Genomic DNA, 16,636 nt, shown 5'->3' with positions numbered 1-16,636 from the left:
TCATGTATGGATGTGAGAGTTGGACTGTGAAGAAAGCTGAGCACTGAAGAATTGATGCTTTTGAACTGTGGTGTTGGAGAAGACTCTTGAGAGTCCCTTGGACTGCAAGGAGATCCAACCAGTCCATTCTGAAGGAGATCAGCCCTGGGATTTCTTTGGAAGGAATGATGCTAAAGCTGAAACTCCAGTACTTTGGCCACCTCATGTGAAGAGTTGACTCATTGGAAAAGACTCTGATGCTGGGAGGGATCAGGGGCAGGAGGAGAAGGGGATGACAGAGGATGAGATGGCTGGATGGCATCACTGACTCGATGGACGTGAGTCTGAGTGAACTCTGGGAGTTGGTGATGGACAGGGAGGCCTGGCGTGTTGAGATTCATGGGGTCGCAGAGTCGGACACGACTGAGCAACTGAACTGAACTGAACTGAACTGAAAAGCCAAGGCAGGTTAATCTCACCCTTTGGAGTAGGAACAAAGGTCATAAATTTGTTAAGGTAATTTAGCAATTTAGAGTTAGTAAATTAAATGTAAAACTCTAGGTCTGAAGAAGCCATGTTTATGGCCTACTTGTTTCTAAATATGCTTATGTCCATTAACTATGAACCAGATTACAAGATTGGAGCCCATGTGATAAAGCTACCTATTCCCCCCTGTTCTGGGATGCTTCTAAAACCTTTAAGCAGAGGACATTTGCCTGTATATTTTTTAGTCTTTTTTTTTGGACCATCACTGGAATAAATCATAGCAACCCAGAGAGACAGCACACAATGATGTGTTTTTAGTGAAAAATACAAATGAACCATAAAAGTTCTTACCAGAAATAATTCAATGGTACTGGTGGCCATAACAATAGTCTTACAAAGTTGCCTTCAAGTGGCTCTGGCCAGTAATATATGCCAAGTCAGAAAACTATTTCCAAAGCAAGTTGAATTTTTTGAAGTATCTATCCAAATGAAAAAATATCATGTGTGAAACGAGATGCCAGTCCAGGTTCGATGCACGATGCACGATGCTGGATGCTTGGGGCTGGTGCACTGGGACGACCCAGAGGGATGGTGTGGGGAGGGAGGAGGGAGGAGGGTTCAGGATGGGGAACACATGTATACCTGTGGTGGATTCATTTTGATGTTTGGCAAAACTAATACAATTATGTAAAGTTTTAAAATTAAATAAAATTTAAAAAAAAGAAAAATTAATAGATGTTCATTATAGAAAAGTTGGCAAAAACTGAGAACTATAGATGAGGGGATTACAAATTATCCATAATTCACCACCAAGAGATAAACACTATTAAAACATTTTGATGCATTTCCCTCCTTTTGTGCTTATTGTCTTTATATTTATTCATTTCTATATAAAACCATGCTGTTACAGACATTTGTATCCTGCTTCCTTTTTGACTTATTATAATATAAGCATTTTACAGAGCATTAAAATTCTTTGTAAACATCGTTTTTAATAGTTGCATAAATGTTCCATCGTAAGGATATACCATAATTTACGTACTGTTCCTCACGGTTGGACGTTGAGGCCATTTCCAATTTTTTTGCTAACACACAGAAATTTTAAAGACGATTTTCAAGAGAAAACCAGTTTTATTTCGTGGGCAAATGAAGTACCCAATGAAACAGACAGTGATGATATGTTCGTGTAATAGATTCACCGCCAGCCTCAGGTTCGATCAGAATAGGCATTTATCTTTCCTTCAAGCAATAATTCATTTTAATTCAGACTTTCCCTTAGTACCTGCTTCCTCACAAATGTTTTCCATCTCTCACAACTGCAAAGACTCAGCCATAAAGCTCACTTTTTTGACAGGTGGCATTTAATTTGTCTGTAGGTCAAAAGCCATACTATCTCTTGTTGCCACACTGAACAGAGGCAGGAAGTGTCACCTGCAGTCCTACCCATGTGTAATCCTCCTCCTTTGTGAGACAATTTACTTCTTCTTCATGCTCAATTCTTGGCCAGTCTGTCAGATGTTAAAGTGCCTTGCTTGGGCTTCTGGGGTCCTTTAAAATTAACTTTTGCTTCTGGGCCATTCGGCTCTCTTGAAGAGTCTGTCTCCATGGGGACCAGAACGCCATACCAAGGGACTCCATCACACCTTAAGAGGATTCTTATTTTCTTCAGAACAGGCCTCTTTCCTGCTATGCTAGAGAGTCAAGTCAGAAACATAAATGCCCCACCTATGCTACCTGATGAACAGTTTAAACCCTGAGGTAACTGAAGTAGTCACAGCAAGAAGCAAAGCCTTGGGGAGGCCATTAATAATGCAACATGTGATCATGTGGATTCCATGTACAAAAGAGAATATCATAAGCATATTTAATATGAAATGGAAGGACTATAGCAAAGTGAGTTAGGAATTTCGACTGACTCTTTTTGGAAACTAATAGCTTACCAGACTCTAAACAGATATGGAGCTATCACAGATATAATCTAAAAACTGTAACGGCTTGTTGGAGTCAAAATAAGGACTTCACAACACAAAATAAAATGTATGAAGACAGTGAAATAGGAAAGTTTGTGAAGCAGAGGGGAGCAAAAGACTTCAAAGTCTACTTGTATTAACATTAATCTGGTACTAGGGGGTCCCTCAGACTGAGCCTAACCAGACTGCCTTACCCTTCAAAAGACCAGTTTACCCTCTGGAATTAGACATCAGAAATAGTAACCAAGAGTAGGACCAAAGAAGTTTTATCCTTTCTGTACAGAGAATGAAATTGAAATGAATAAAATATCTAAATTTTAGAAATGAGAGGGTTTTTGGCCTTATCGTAATCCCTAAATAATGATTTTTCAACATTAGAGGCATAGTATAACTGCAGTGTTTATTGTTCAGACGAAATAAAATGAAACAATACAGGAAACCCTTGCCACGTCACCTGGCAGGAAGATCCTGCTCAATGGTTGGCACTGATTCTGCTACTTTCATACAGAAGCAATGGGCTTCAAAGAACGACAACAGAACTCATTTTCACCCATTACCCATAAGGGACTATCTAATCTCTATTTCCCGATTATTAAAATGAGAACATTTTTAAATGATAAAATCTGCTATATATATTTTTTTACTTTTGACAAGGTATATTATAAAATGTTGGGATTTCATATAAAAACATCCATTAATATTGATAATGGTCTTTTTTATCTTGATGGACACAAGAAGCTAAAACTTCCTTCTTTACACAAACCAACCTCCAGAATGTAAACAAACAAAAATAGGTATTCCTTTGCTAAAAGGCAATTCCGCATTTTATAAAAGAATGGTCTAAACATTCTAAAAAATGAATGTCTAAAAATTTACTCTGTGAAAATCAGCATGTTCTTCAAATATCTTATTTACCCATACTGGTTAGAATTCCTTGGGGCCCAATTGCTTTGGAGTTCAGAATTTTTCAGATTTTAGAAAGACAATATGGCACATATGTGCCCAGAAGTGTCTAGAGTCACACCCTAACCAAATCCATTAGCGTTTACTTAAAGAAATAAGAATTTTCATATTGAATAAAATAAATTCTATAATTAGACTCACATCAGCTAAGTATAGATTTCCCCACCAAATTAATTTGTGACAAATGGCAACAATGAAAAGTACCTGCCAGTATTTAGAGCTTTTGGGATTTCAAAATTAAGAATAAGGGATTGTGAAACGATTTTTGATTTGAACACACACAGTCAAATCAGTCCAGTGTGTAAATTTAAAATGGGTAATTTAAGAAATAAAAAGGGTAGCTTATGTGCTGATATCATGGAGACAAAAAGCTACTTGAAATAGAAATACCTTTTATGAAAACTGTAAGACACAAAAGAATTGGTGAATCTGAAGCATGTACCTTCCAAAGCAAAAGAACTTCAAGAGTTGCTCGTGCACATCAGGCCTGCAAAATCACCACACTGACATAAGATTTCCTAAAATCTACTCTGGTCATTATTTACTACCACTAACCAAAATCTTCCGGCAATGAGTCTGAAACTATTTTTCGAAGGCAAAAAAGAGTGCTTGGAAACTGAATACACAGTGCAGGCGAAGCCCACAGGAGACACACCCAGAAACTGACAATCACACAAACATAGGTTTATAAACACACAAAAATTACATGGTAAAAAGAATATAAGAACCATGCTCCCTCTTATTACTGCTTTTGTATAATCTGTACCCTAATATCACTGCCAAATCCCAGGATTAAGAACAGATCCTTAGCACCCCCAAATAATAATTTATAGTGAGACGATCTTGGATCTTCCTAGTTTTTAATGCACTTTGATGGTATAAGGCTGCTGGATCATTTTGATGTAAGACTTTATATCTCGCCATCTCAGTTTTCCCTTAGAAAATAAAATTATGATATCTCTCTAAGCAAATGAGCATGTTTCATTACAGCCAGAAACATTCTTTAGAGAAAAAGGATCCTTTAAACTACTAAGTGGAGAAGGAAATGGCTACCCATGCCAGTATTCTTACCTGGAGAATCCCAGAGGAGCCTGGAGGGTTACCGTCCACAGGGTCACAAAGAATGGGACACGACTGAGCAACTAAATAACAACACAAACTACCATCACACCTTGTCAAGGAGGGCTTAACATAGAATGAAGTCAAAGGGCAAAAATAGTGTCTTAGGCAGACATTTCCCTACATTTAAGTGACCAATGTTAAATAATTGTACATAACAAGTCAGATTGGAATATATTTTAAGGCTGATCAATCCTTGAAGAACATGTATCTCTTGGAACATGTGTTGTAACAGATACATGAGAAACTAGAGACCAGAGAGGTTACCAGTCTCACTGAGCTAACTTGTAGCACAGCCAGAACAAGAGCTCCCAAAGCTTATAGATAATACAAGTTTGGGGTACATTTTTATCAATAAGGGAGCAATAGAGGGGACACAGAAACATGGGTTGAAGGTTAATTATCAGTGACTAGTTTAAATTCAACAAACAATTATTGGGCTCACACTTTGTCCACAATGCAGCTAAAATCTAGCTACAGAATTAACATGAGCAACTAAATAAAAATTGACAGAAGGTGCTCAACAGGACTTTAGCAGAGAGACCCTGGGATTCAGATGAGGGAGAAGCAGAGAGTTTTCTGGTGGGATTGAAATGGGGAGATACAACAACTTACTGGGAGCATATCTGGCCACTACAAAGAATCCCTCAGTTGTACAGTGAGCCAAAAATATATTTAGAACTTTTACAACGATCGCTGGGTCATTAGAGGAGACTATGAACTCCCTGGTCCCTTAAATTTTAATGAAACTGAGCCCTATTAAAGGTGGCACTTTGAGCAAGTTTAGCTGTGAAACAATTAAAATGTTAATGGGGTTTCTACTGTAAATAGATTTATGAAAGGGAATGCTGACTGAGTCGTTTCCTGGCCCTAACTTGTTACTGTCAGTTGAATTCAAGCAAGATGTGCTTTACAAGAGATGTAAGGCATACCTTTCAATAGCTGCTGCCTGTTGTGTTCCCTATTTCAAAATTCATTTCATATTGCATATAACATGCCTAAAGCCCAGTACAAATACTATTCTGTTATCACATAATTGGCCAGTGTGTATCGCTGTGTCTTGAGTTTCTACTTGTTTTATTTTACATGTGGTATTTTACACTGAAAGGAAAGCCGTGTTCATTTTTGCTCATCCCAATACAGAGAGAGTTCAAAAGTTCAAAAGATAAGAAGTGGTTCTCAGCATGAATAAACCGTGAAAGGCATTAGAAAATAAATTTTTGATGTCAAGATACATTCCCAGTTTATTCACACTGAGAAGAGTTTTCTTATCTTTGGGACTCTGTAAGCTGGGATAGACAAAATTTGTTTAAACTCCACAATACATAAAAAAGTAATACAATTTGACTGTTACTCTATTATCACACACTTGTCTATAAGTCAAACCCTTTACAATGTAACAAAAATTTGGAAGTACTGCGAATGAAGATTAGTGTTTTGAGCTCCAGAAAAAAAAAAAATTCAAAATTAGGTTGCCTTTCTCCTGATACTGATCCGAATCTACTATGCTAAACCAGAAAAACAGTTTTCTTAATAATTCAGAGAAACCAAACCTCAAATCTCCTGGGACTGCCTCTTCTCTCAAGAGTCAAAGTCACTAAAGCTCAGAATTACTGTCAATTCTTAATTAACCATATCAGTGAGAAGAACACTTACCACCATTGAAACCTGTCTACTGAAGAGTGACAAAAAGCATTTCCCACATCATCAGTTGACAAGCCACATAATTTATACACCAGGAGCTGACTCTACAAACAGTTGGCTGGGAGAGCCTTTACTAATTCTAAACATGTTCTCATCATTATCACATGGTTTTCAAATAGATTTCTTAAAAAAAAAAAAATCTAGAGACCTTTGCATACCTATGAAAATTCAAATGTCAGTTCAGATTGCTGGGACAGACAGTCAACTAACCCTGTGTGAGGGACCCAGAACTTAGCTGTGAAACAGATGACTTTGGTGCTGGGTCTTAAGAGATTGGCCTGGCAGAGACAAGGAGGCAGGACGTTCACTGAGAGTAAAGTATAGAGAGCACTGGGGGGCCCTGCAAGGGCATGAGGGGCGGGGGTAACGATGACAAACTGAGTCCAACACAAACTCAGACACCTCCAGCTGCTCTCCAGGAGTCTACACTTCTCGTCACCATGACCAAAAGTGATGGCTACCAGAGTTTTCTCAGCTAAAGAAGAACTAAACAAGGTTCTTCCCTTGGGTTTGTTGGGGGTAACTCTAAGTCAATTACTTTTCAGGGAGAAGGTAGTGGCACCCCACTCCAGAACTCTTGCCTGGAAAATCCCATGGATGGAGGAGCCTGGTAGGCTGCAGTCCATGGGGTCACAAAGAGTCGGTCATGACTGAGCGACTTCACTTTCACTTTTCACTTTTCATGCATTGGAGAAGGAAATGGCAACCCACTCCAGTGTTTTTGCCTGGAAAATCTCAGGGACGGGGGAGCCTGGTGGGACTGAAGCGACTTAGCAGCAGCAGCAACACCCTCCACTTTCCATACTCCTCTTTTATTTAAATTCCCTGACACGTCCCATGGCATTTACACTCCCTCCCTCTTTCCTTCTTCTCAGGCAGTTTCTTAATCTCCTCCTTGGGTCCTTTTTCATCAGTCCTTCTCATGTGTGTACCTGCTAAGTCGCTTCAGTCACGTCCAGCTCTGTGCGACCCTATGGACTGCAGCCCACCAGGCTTCTCCATTGATGAGATTCTCCAGGCAAGAACACTGGAGTGGGTTGCCATGCCATCCTCCAGGGGATCTTCCCAACCCAAGGATTGAACCCGGGTCTCTTACATCTACCTGCATTAGCAGGTAAGGCAAGTTCTTTACCACCGGTGCCACCTGGGAAGCTCTCCTCTCATATACCAAAGTACCCCAGGTTTCCTTCTTTAATAATCTTTTCTCCTCACTTTTTATACATACTTGTCTCCTGACACTTCAATACCCCAATATAGATCTAGCCCAGACCAATCTTCTGGTCTCAGACACTCCTGTGGAGCTTCCCCAGAAGGTCCCCATCTGAGAGCCCACAGATGCATTAAGTGCTGACAGGGTCACAGCAGAACTCACCTTCTTCTTCCCTTTCCTGTGTTTCTGATTTTCTCTATTACCCAGATGTCACCTTCTTTCTCTCTCCCTTTCCACCACACATTCACCAATTCCTTTGGAATCTATCCTTCCTTTCATCACCACCACTACTTCCTGTGTTTATGAGACTCACACCACTTCTCCTTCTACTACTGAAGCAATCTCCTCATTGGGCTCCCCACCTCTGGCCTCTTCCCTCTCAAGCCCATTCTTCATTCAATAAACACAAATCTGACTAGGTTCCTCCTCTGCTTTCAGTCTCTTCTTGGTTCCTGATTGGTGTACTGCGAAGTCCAAAGTTCTCACCTTGAGATTGTAAGACCCACCCTGAGTTAGTCCCTCTTAACTGCCTTAAACTCATCTTCTACTGTGGCTCCTTTTATACTCTCCCCTCCAAACATACCATTAAGAAAATGATTTATCAGTTCAGTTCAGTTCAGTTCAGTCACTCAGTAGTGTCCGACTCTTTGTGACCCCATGAATCACAGCATGCCAGGCCTCCCTGTCCATCACCAACTCCTGGAGTTCACTCAAACTCACATCCATCGAGTCAGTGATGCCATCCAGCCATCTCATCCTCTGTTGTCCCCTTGTCCTCCTGCCCCCAATCCCTCCCAGCATCAGAGTCTTTTCCAATGAGTCAACTTTTCGCATGAGATGGCCAAAGTACTGGAGTTTCAGCTTTAGCATCATTCCTTCCAAAGAACAGCCAGGACTGATCTCCTTTAGAATGGACTGGCTGGATCTCCTTGCAGTCCAAGGGACTCTCAAGAGTCTTCTCCAACACCACAGTTCAAAAGCATCAATTCTTCGGTGCTCAGCCTTCTTCACAGTCAAACTCTCACATCCATACATGACCACAGGAAAAACCATAGCCTTGACTAGACAGACCTTTGTTGGCAAAGTAATGTCTCTGCTTTTCAATATGCTATCTAGGTTGGTCATAACTTTCCTTCCAAGGAGTAAGCATCTTTTAATTTCATGGCTGCAGTCACCATCTGCGGTGATTTTGGAGCCCCCAAAAATAAAGTCTGCTACTGTTTCCACTGTTTCCCGATCTATTTGCCATGAAGTGATGGGACCAGATGCCATGATCTTAGTTTTCTGAATGTTGAGCTTTAAGCCAACTTTTTACTCTCCTCTTTTACTTTCATCAAGAGGCTTTTTAGTTCCTCTTCACTTTCTGCCATAAGGGTGGTGTCATCTGCATATCTGAGGTTATTGATATTTCTCCCGGCAATCTTGATTCCAGCTTGTGCTTCTTCCAGCCCAGCATTTCTCATGATGTACTCTGCTTATAAGTTAAATAAGCAGGGTGACAATATACAGCCTTGAGGTATTCCTTTTCCTATTTGGAACCAGTCTGTTTTTCCATGTCCAGTTCTAACTGTTGCTTCCTGACCTGCATATAGGTTTCTCAAGAGGCAGGTCAGGTGGTCTGGTATTCCCATCTCTTTCAGAATTTTCCACAGTTTATTGTGATCCACACAAAGGCAATCAAGCAGATATAGATGTTTTTCTGGAACTCTCTTGCTTTTTCCATGATCCAGCGAATGTTGGAAATTTGATCTCTGGTTCCTCTGCCTTTTTGAAAACCAGCTTGAACATCTGGAAGTTCACGGTTCATGTATTGCTGAAGCCTGACTTGGAGAATTTTGAGCATTACTTTACTAGTGTGTGAGATGAGTGCAATTGTGCGGTAGTTTGAGCATTCGTTGGCATTGCTTTTCTTTGGGATTGGAATGAACACTGACCTTTTCCTGTCCTGTGGCCACTGCTGAGTTTTCCAAATATGCTGGCATATTGAGTGCAGCACTTTCACAGCATCATCTTTGAGGAATTGATTTATGGTTTTTCCAAATGAGAAAAGACTTACTTCTTCCTGCACATGCTCTTCTCATCAACTAGAACCCCACCACCACTTTTGTCATCCATCTAACCTTTAGTCAGTGAATTAGCTTAAGAAAAATACACTCTTGAAAACCTACAACTGAAGCCCTGGATTCTTTCTTCCCTCTAGCTATGAGCTGCTCGATGACAGAGAATCAACTTATCCTCTTTGTATCCCCAAAGCCTAGCAAAACACTGGACAAGGAATAAACATTTGTTAAATGGATGTAACAAGAAATCAGCTACATACTAAGCAGCTGAGTTAATGATTTACTTTCAGCTTCAGTGGAGAGAAGACAGATACTTGGGATTTGAACATAGCCCCTGAGTCCACTCATTAAACCTCTGTGTTCCTCTAGTTCCAGAGTCTTCCCACCTATTGAAAAAGAAATGGAAACACAAGTGCTGAATTTAACAAGAGAACAAAACTAGATTTAAGCTTTAGCAAAGCTCATGCTGGTGAAATGGGGCAAGAAAATGTTGGAGGTGTTGGGACTCATTTCTTAACATAACTTGTGAAGAAGTTTTTGGGGCTTTTATTCTAGAAGGATTTTTGTGTAGAAACAGCCTTGGAAGATTTAGAAGGTGTGTCCTTCCAGGGCTGAGGTCAGAGTTGTTTCCTGAGCAGGATAAGAAAGATGATGTCTCCCTCTAAGGCAAAAAGTTTAGCAAGGTTGCTAACATCCCCCTCATAATATTGGAGATTTTTATAAGGCCTGGGTTCCTCATCTGTGATTTAAACCCACTGTGTACACAGTATCCATTTGGGCCACTCCTCATTGCCTCATGGAACTGGTAGGGGGGTGACTGATGCAAACATGAAGCTTGAATTACCTGCTATGGCCTGATTGATTAGTAAAGTCCTTTGTCTCTCATCCAGGAGTCTCATGTCTTCTGTCAGCAGCTATGAACTCTGGCAGACTAACTTGTTACCCTGCAGGCAGAGTAAAATCTGAACACAAGAACACCTCATCACAGTTCTTGACGAGGAGAAAAGAACTAAAGGAAATTTTTAAAATTGTCCTATAAAAGTTTATGAAATTGAATAATACCAGAAAGATAAAATCTTGAATAGAGTGCAATAGTTAAAAGCACAGATTCTACAGTCAAACAGTCCGGGTTCATAGCCTAGCTTTCAAAATTGTTAATTACATAGATTCTCCTGAGCTCCATAGCCTTATATGCAATTTCTCAGAAAACCATAACTTCTCTAGATCTCAATTTCCTCATTATAAAATATGGATACTAATATTCTGATAGGGTTGTTGTGAGGATGAAATGAATTAAAATATGGAAAGTACTTATATTGTTCCTGGCATTTAATAAGTGCTATTTAAGAATAATATTCTGATACTTGAACTTTACTCCATGGAAAATCAAAGTTTTTACAAAAGGAAGTGATGTTACTAGGTCTTTGTTTGATGAAATTGTACATATAATGAAAACCAACTTTGATGAAATTGAATATATAATAAAAATAAAGAGGATCCAGAGAATATGAAGCGGAAGACCAACCAAGAGACAACCATAACAATCTAGGAGTAAAAACAGCATGGCTGGGCTTGAGTGTTGACAATGGGAAAGAGAACTAACTTAAGAGATTTCATTGCTGGTGTTTCTAAAATTTGACACCTAAGAGAAATATAAATATTCATTTCTAGTTATCCAATCATCATACGCAAAGGCTTGTTCATGATCATCTTACCTAAAGTTCATAATGTAACTACAAGATAAACTAGCAGAAAAGTGACAGATACGAGTTCAAATATGAAGGGAAAAAAGATGAGTCAAGTACTTTGGAGGGAGAAAACGTTAGGGAGACAAATATAACTAGAGATGATCTAAGGACATTTTGAGTCTTGACCCCACAGTGATAATAAATCTATTATTAGAAATGCAACTTTGTAGCTCTGAAGAGAATGGGGCTAAATGTGCAGATCTAGGTTTCACCAGAATAGAACACATGGTAGGAGCCAGGGAAAGAAATAGATAAAGCAGGGAAAGTATAGAGTGGAAAGGGGATTAAAGATACAAGGTGAGAGAAAGCAGCAGCTAGTGCAGGAGAACTACAGATGAAATTGAGTGTACAAAGGAAATGCACAAGTGAAGAAGTGAAGTGGGAAACAGGAGTAGCCAGTAGAAAACTCAGAGTAGAGTCAGTTCTGGAAAGAAGGCAGCATCTTGGGAAGGAATTTTAGCAGAGGAGGCCAGATTGCAGTGGGTTAAATGATCAATGATAAAATCATTGATATGCATCAAAGAACTGTTCTTGAGAAATTAAAGGTGAAGGAGAGAAGAAACAAGGTCAAAACAGATCCACATATAGACACAAACATCAGAAACACGGAACAGAGGGAGATGTAGACAGGAAGACAGGAAGACATGAACGCATGGGGGAGGAGAGGCGAAAATAGCAGAAAGGAAACAGTTGGCAATAAAAGGAAGAAAAGAGATGACTAGTAAAGAACACTGTTCAAGGTAGGAAGTAGAACATGTAGGGAAGGAATTACCTTGAAAAATCCGGAAAGTTATTCCTACAAGATGCCCAAGAAAGAAGTAAAGAAACAGAAAAAAATATTGAGGACAGGAAGTTGAGGATTCCCTGCTGAGGACAGAGAGTCTGTCAAAATATTATATATTAAATAATGCAATGTCAATGTCATCAATAAAGGATGGGTTGAAGTTGGTTCCTAAAATTCCCTGGCAGAGGTGAGGTTCAGGTCCACTTGGGGCAATAGGAGAAAGAGTAAGCCACTGCTGAAAATAAGCAGGAGGGCCTGGGAGGATGGCAATTTGAAAGCCAAGGAAGCCTAGGAAGGAAAGGTCAAGGGGAGAGGGACCATATCAGGAAACACTGATCAGGAAGAAGGATCTGGAGTTACAGTGGGTTCAGGGCCCATCCCACCACTTCTCAGCTATGAAACCACAGCAAGTTACTTAATCTCTCCCTCTGTCTCAGTGTCCTCATCTGAAAAATAGAGATGACAGTATTCCCAAACTCAGAGGATTATTCTTAAAACAATAAACACAAACTGCCAGAAATAATGCTTGCCCATGGAGGGTGTACATAGTCTTCTCTACCTCACTTTATGTTATGCTCACTTAGTATGACTGATCTCAACAAAAAAAAGAAAAGTATTTTTTAATTAATTTACACTGAGTAAATGACAGACCACAGGCCATGCTTAAATTATTTGTGAATTTAAAAGTGGACTGTTCTGTTCATAGCCCCAGACATCTCTAATTGGCTCAATTTCAGGCTTTATCAGAAGTGAAAAAAAAAACAAAACTAGAGCAAATAAAACAAATACCAACATGGTGTGTGTTTCACAAGACACCTCTGTCAATTTCCCTTCACGATTCTGGATTATTATATTTTCTTCCCTTTTTCTACTTCTAAATGTATTGATTGTTCAAAAAGCTAAATCTCTGCCACAATGACCACAAGTTTCTATATCATCTACAGCAGGCTGAGGGGAAACAGTTCTACACATATGTGTTGGGGGTGGCGTTTGGGTGGGTAAGCTGTATTGTATCAGGCACATTTTGGATTTCTACACCAACCTGTATTGGAGACCTACATTAGGGGGAATGAATGTAAGTTGTCCTGATCCTCTGGAGGAAGAACTGGCTATCCACTCCAGTATTTCCACCTGGAAAATTCCATGGACAGAGGAGCCTGGCAGGCTACAGTCCCTGGGGTCACATGATGAAATAGTTTAGGAGACTACTGAGTCACAAAGTGGCCATACCGTTCTAAAATCCCCACTAAGTGTCAGAGAATGCCCAGTACCTCAAGTCCCTGGAGCTTCAGCTGCTGGATCTGCCTTTATAGGCAGATCTGGCTTTATAGACATTCTGCCTGAATGGTATCTATCTGCAACACACCCATATTCACTACTTCCATCATGTTGTATCCAATACTTATGCAAGTGTTTACAAGACAGCATTACAAAGGATAAATTTTAATAGAGTGTATTACAGCCAGTCATTTTCCTTTGATGTCTCAAAGATCTGGAGTAGAGTTTATTTCCATCTATTTAATCCTTGAGAAAACATTTGCAGAGTACCATTAACATAAGTAAACGCTTCAATATCCCTTTATCAAAATGCCATCATCAGTTACAACTCTCCAATTCATAATGTACTTGCCAAGGCTGGCTTTCCCTATTCCACAATTCCCAGTTTAAGCCGAGCCCATTGTTTTAATACTTCAGTGTCTACAGCTATAAGAGAGCAGAATTTCTTATGAAGAGTCTCAGTGAGGAAGAGAGAGATCAGATCTTCCTTGTGAGGAACAATATTACCCACTGCAGGATGAAGCACACCAGCCCACCTCCATACCAAGCCCAAATGCGAATAGAACCCTATAGCTTTTACAACAGTCAAAAAAGCCCCACAGGTTCCCACTAGGTAGAAAATACCAGCTGCATTCCCATTGAGAACCCTGGGCAGTGATTACAAAGAACTTCTTAGAAACACAGGCTGGGCTTGGGTGTTCTAAAAGGGATCATATTTGTTAAGAACTCCAGCACTGGAATTCAAACTACCTGTATCCAAATCTCATGAATTCTTGGAGTGTGAATTTAACCTTACTATGTCTCTTTCTTCATCGTAAATGGAGATGATAACAGTGCCTTTCTTGTAGGGCTATATCCAGGATAAAATGAAATAATACATGTAGTTAGAAATTTGTCTGACATCTAACTAAGAATTCAAAAAAGACTCAGTATTCATTACCTGTGATTTCCAATGTTGAGTCACACAGTAAGTATACAGGCACTCTTTGTGGAATGATGATTTTATAAATCTGCCTAACCTTAGGAAACCAAAGGTTTGCTTAAAGTGATGACAAGGTCATGAGCAAGATCGATTATCATTAGAGTTGGAGGACCCATAAGTCATACGTTATATCTTTTGTTTCATTGATAGAATTTCCTTTGAAAATGAGCTTACCTGTGGAAGAACATACCATAAATACAATTCTTTACTCTTAGGCTGACCATTATTAGCTGCACAGTCATTTCTTCTTTTCAGTTGTCATTCCAGCTCCAAAATCTGCTCAAGGACAAAATCAGCTACACAAAACTTTTACCTGTGTTAATGACCTATAAGTGCCAGTCAGTAGGATGGTGCCTTCTCATTAGTGGCCCTCATCTCATTAGAAGCCTGCTCTCACTGATAATGGACCTCAGAGGTCAATAAAAATCTCAGGAAGAATTCTCTTTAATTTAATAGATGGACAGGTGTGTGGAAGCCAAGTGCTTTGTGTGGCTGTATTCCACGTGCCTACAACAATTGCAAAGGCATCTGCAGAAAACTAGCACTAAATCCCAACATGGTTCCTGCTGAAGAAACCATTAACTCTAATACCAGGGAGGACTAAATACAAATTTGATTGGATTTTTCCCATCTAGATTTCAGAAAGTAGTAAGACTCATCAGAGTGATCTCAATAACTCCCAGACAGAGCATCTCTATTAAACACCCAAGAATTTATATTGGTTTTAATATCTGATCTCATCTCACCTGATAAATGAATGAGCTGCAGTAGCAGTGTCCTTTAAAAAAAATGCAATGTCATCCTTCCAGCCTTTTCAACAAAAGTACCAATACTGAAACATGAGGTAAAATATCTAAGCAATATAAAAAGTGATGTGGGTATCTCTGTTCTTTTTCAGTGCCCCCCAAAAGGGATTATTCTACCTCATGTGCACGGGTAGCTACCTAATAAGTCAGCCAGGGTCCACTTTAATAACAGCACTTGTAAAAGTAAGAGAACAGCTAGCCAGCCAGCTAGCTAAAAAAGCAGTATCTAAAAAGTGGAGGCTTATCTATGCACAAGCTACCCAAAGTAAGATGTGTTTTCTGAAATAAACTGGAGAGGAAACGCCTATTCAAATAAACAGGACCCATCTTATCAATGCAAGAGAAATCACCTACCCAGAAATTTCTTGCATTTCTGCCAACATGTATTTACAAACTATGTAGACAAGGAGTTGTTCTGTGACACCACTGCACACTGGTCATGACTCAAGATTTATAGTTAGTGACATTCGCAGTAACCAGGTAGCAAATCGAATCTCACAGGAGAAGGATGAAATATGGAAATGTAAAGTGAATCCAAAAATAGTATTTTTCTGACAAGAAAAATTCAAGACCCAGAAAGGTACAGATGGCTTTGTGTACTCATCTAAACCATTTTTCCACTATAAAGCATTCACATTTCAGAAAATCAAAGATGAAGTGAAGAAGTAGCAAAGACACTAAGGTGTATTCATAACCGCTTAAGAGTAGAAAGGAAAAGCAGAGTTAGATTTGGCTTCTCTCTCAGACAGTTGATGATGATCCATCCCCCTGAGAAGACAGAATTCTGGGGCAAACTTCTCCAGCTAGTCACGGCGATAGGGCAATTGGTTAAGATTCACACCTGCCCTGAGCTTCAGGCAACACTTGCCACCGTGACCAAGAATGAGCATCTCCTGCCTCCTTCACTTTTGTTCTGGAAATGAAACCATGCCCCACCCGCAGAGGATGCATTATAATCATGTTGCTACTCTTTGGTTCTCTCCTAACCCCGCAAGCATCTAAGTGGCCGCGCACTCAGCCCTTAGCACACTCGCCTCCCCAGCTCCTCACTTTGGCGAAAGTCATTCGCCATCAAAGGGTTCGCCTCTCAACAAACCTGTGGAATAATCCACTCCTTCGGCCTCGGAGATACTTCTTTTAAAAAAAAAAAAAAAGACTGGATATTACATAAACTCTGGTCTCTAGGAAGGACATGTCAAGTAACGCACTGTTCAACAGGATTTCGTTCAAAACCCATTCAAAAAGTGGAACTTGTCATTAGGCAATTACTCTTCCAAAAAGGAAATTCACACACACACACACACACACACACACACACACCCCTAGGCAGAAATCCTGTGTGGCGCTGAGAAAGTAAGTCAGGTGGGAAGCACCCAGGTCCGGGTCTCTGCCCCGAGGACGCGCAGGGGACAGCGTTCCCGCCGCGCTCGGCCTGGGACAGCTCTCAGACCTCGCCCGGTGCCTGCCCGCCACTGCCTCCCTCCACCCTTACCCGGAGGAAACTGCTCCAGCCACAGGACCGCAGCAGGTTAGGAGTGGGCGGAGGG

At 40.2% G+C, this 16,636-nt stretch overlaps 1 protein-coding gene across 1 annotated transcript in view; it reads right to left on the bottom strand.

Annotated features, from left to right (window-relative positions):
• Positions 1 to 16,636, bottom strand: part of LOC104985214 (EGF-like and EMI domain-containing protein 1) — a 662,362-nt gene that overhangs the window by 645,512 nt on the left and 214 nt on the right. The gene's annotated exons all lie outside the window — the stretch shown is intronic.

Source organism: Bison bison, unplaced genomic scaffold (genome assembly GCF_000754665.1).
Source record: "Bison bison bison isolate TAMUID 2011002044 unplaced genomic scaffold, Bison_UMD1.0 scf7180017864040, whole genome shotgun sequence".
NCBI lineage: Eukaryota > Metazoa > Chordata > Mammalia > Artiodactyla > Bovidae > Bison > Bison bison.
The sequence above is the reverse complement of the archived record's forward strand: the minus strand, read 5'-3'. Positions and strand labels throughout refer to the sequence as shown.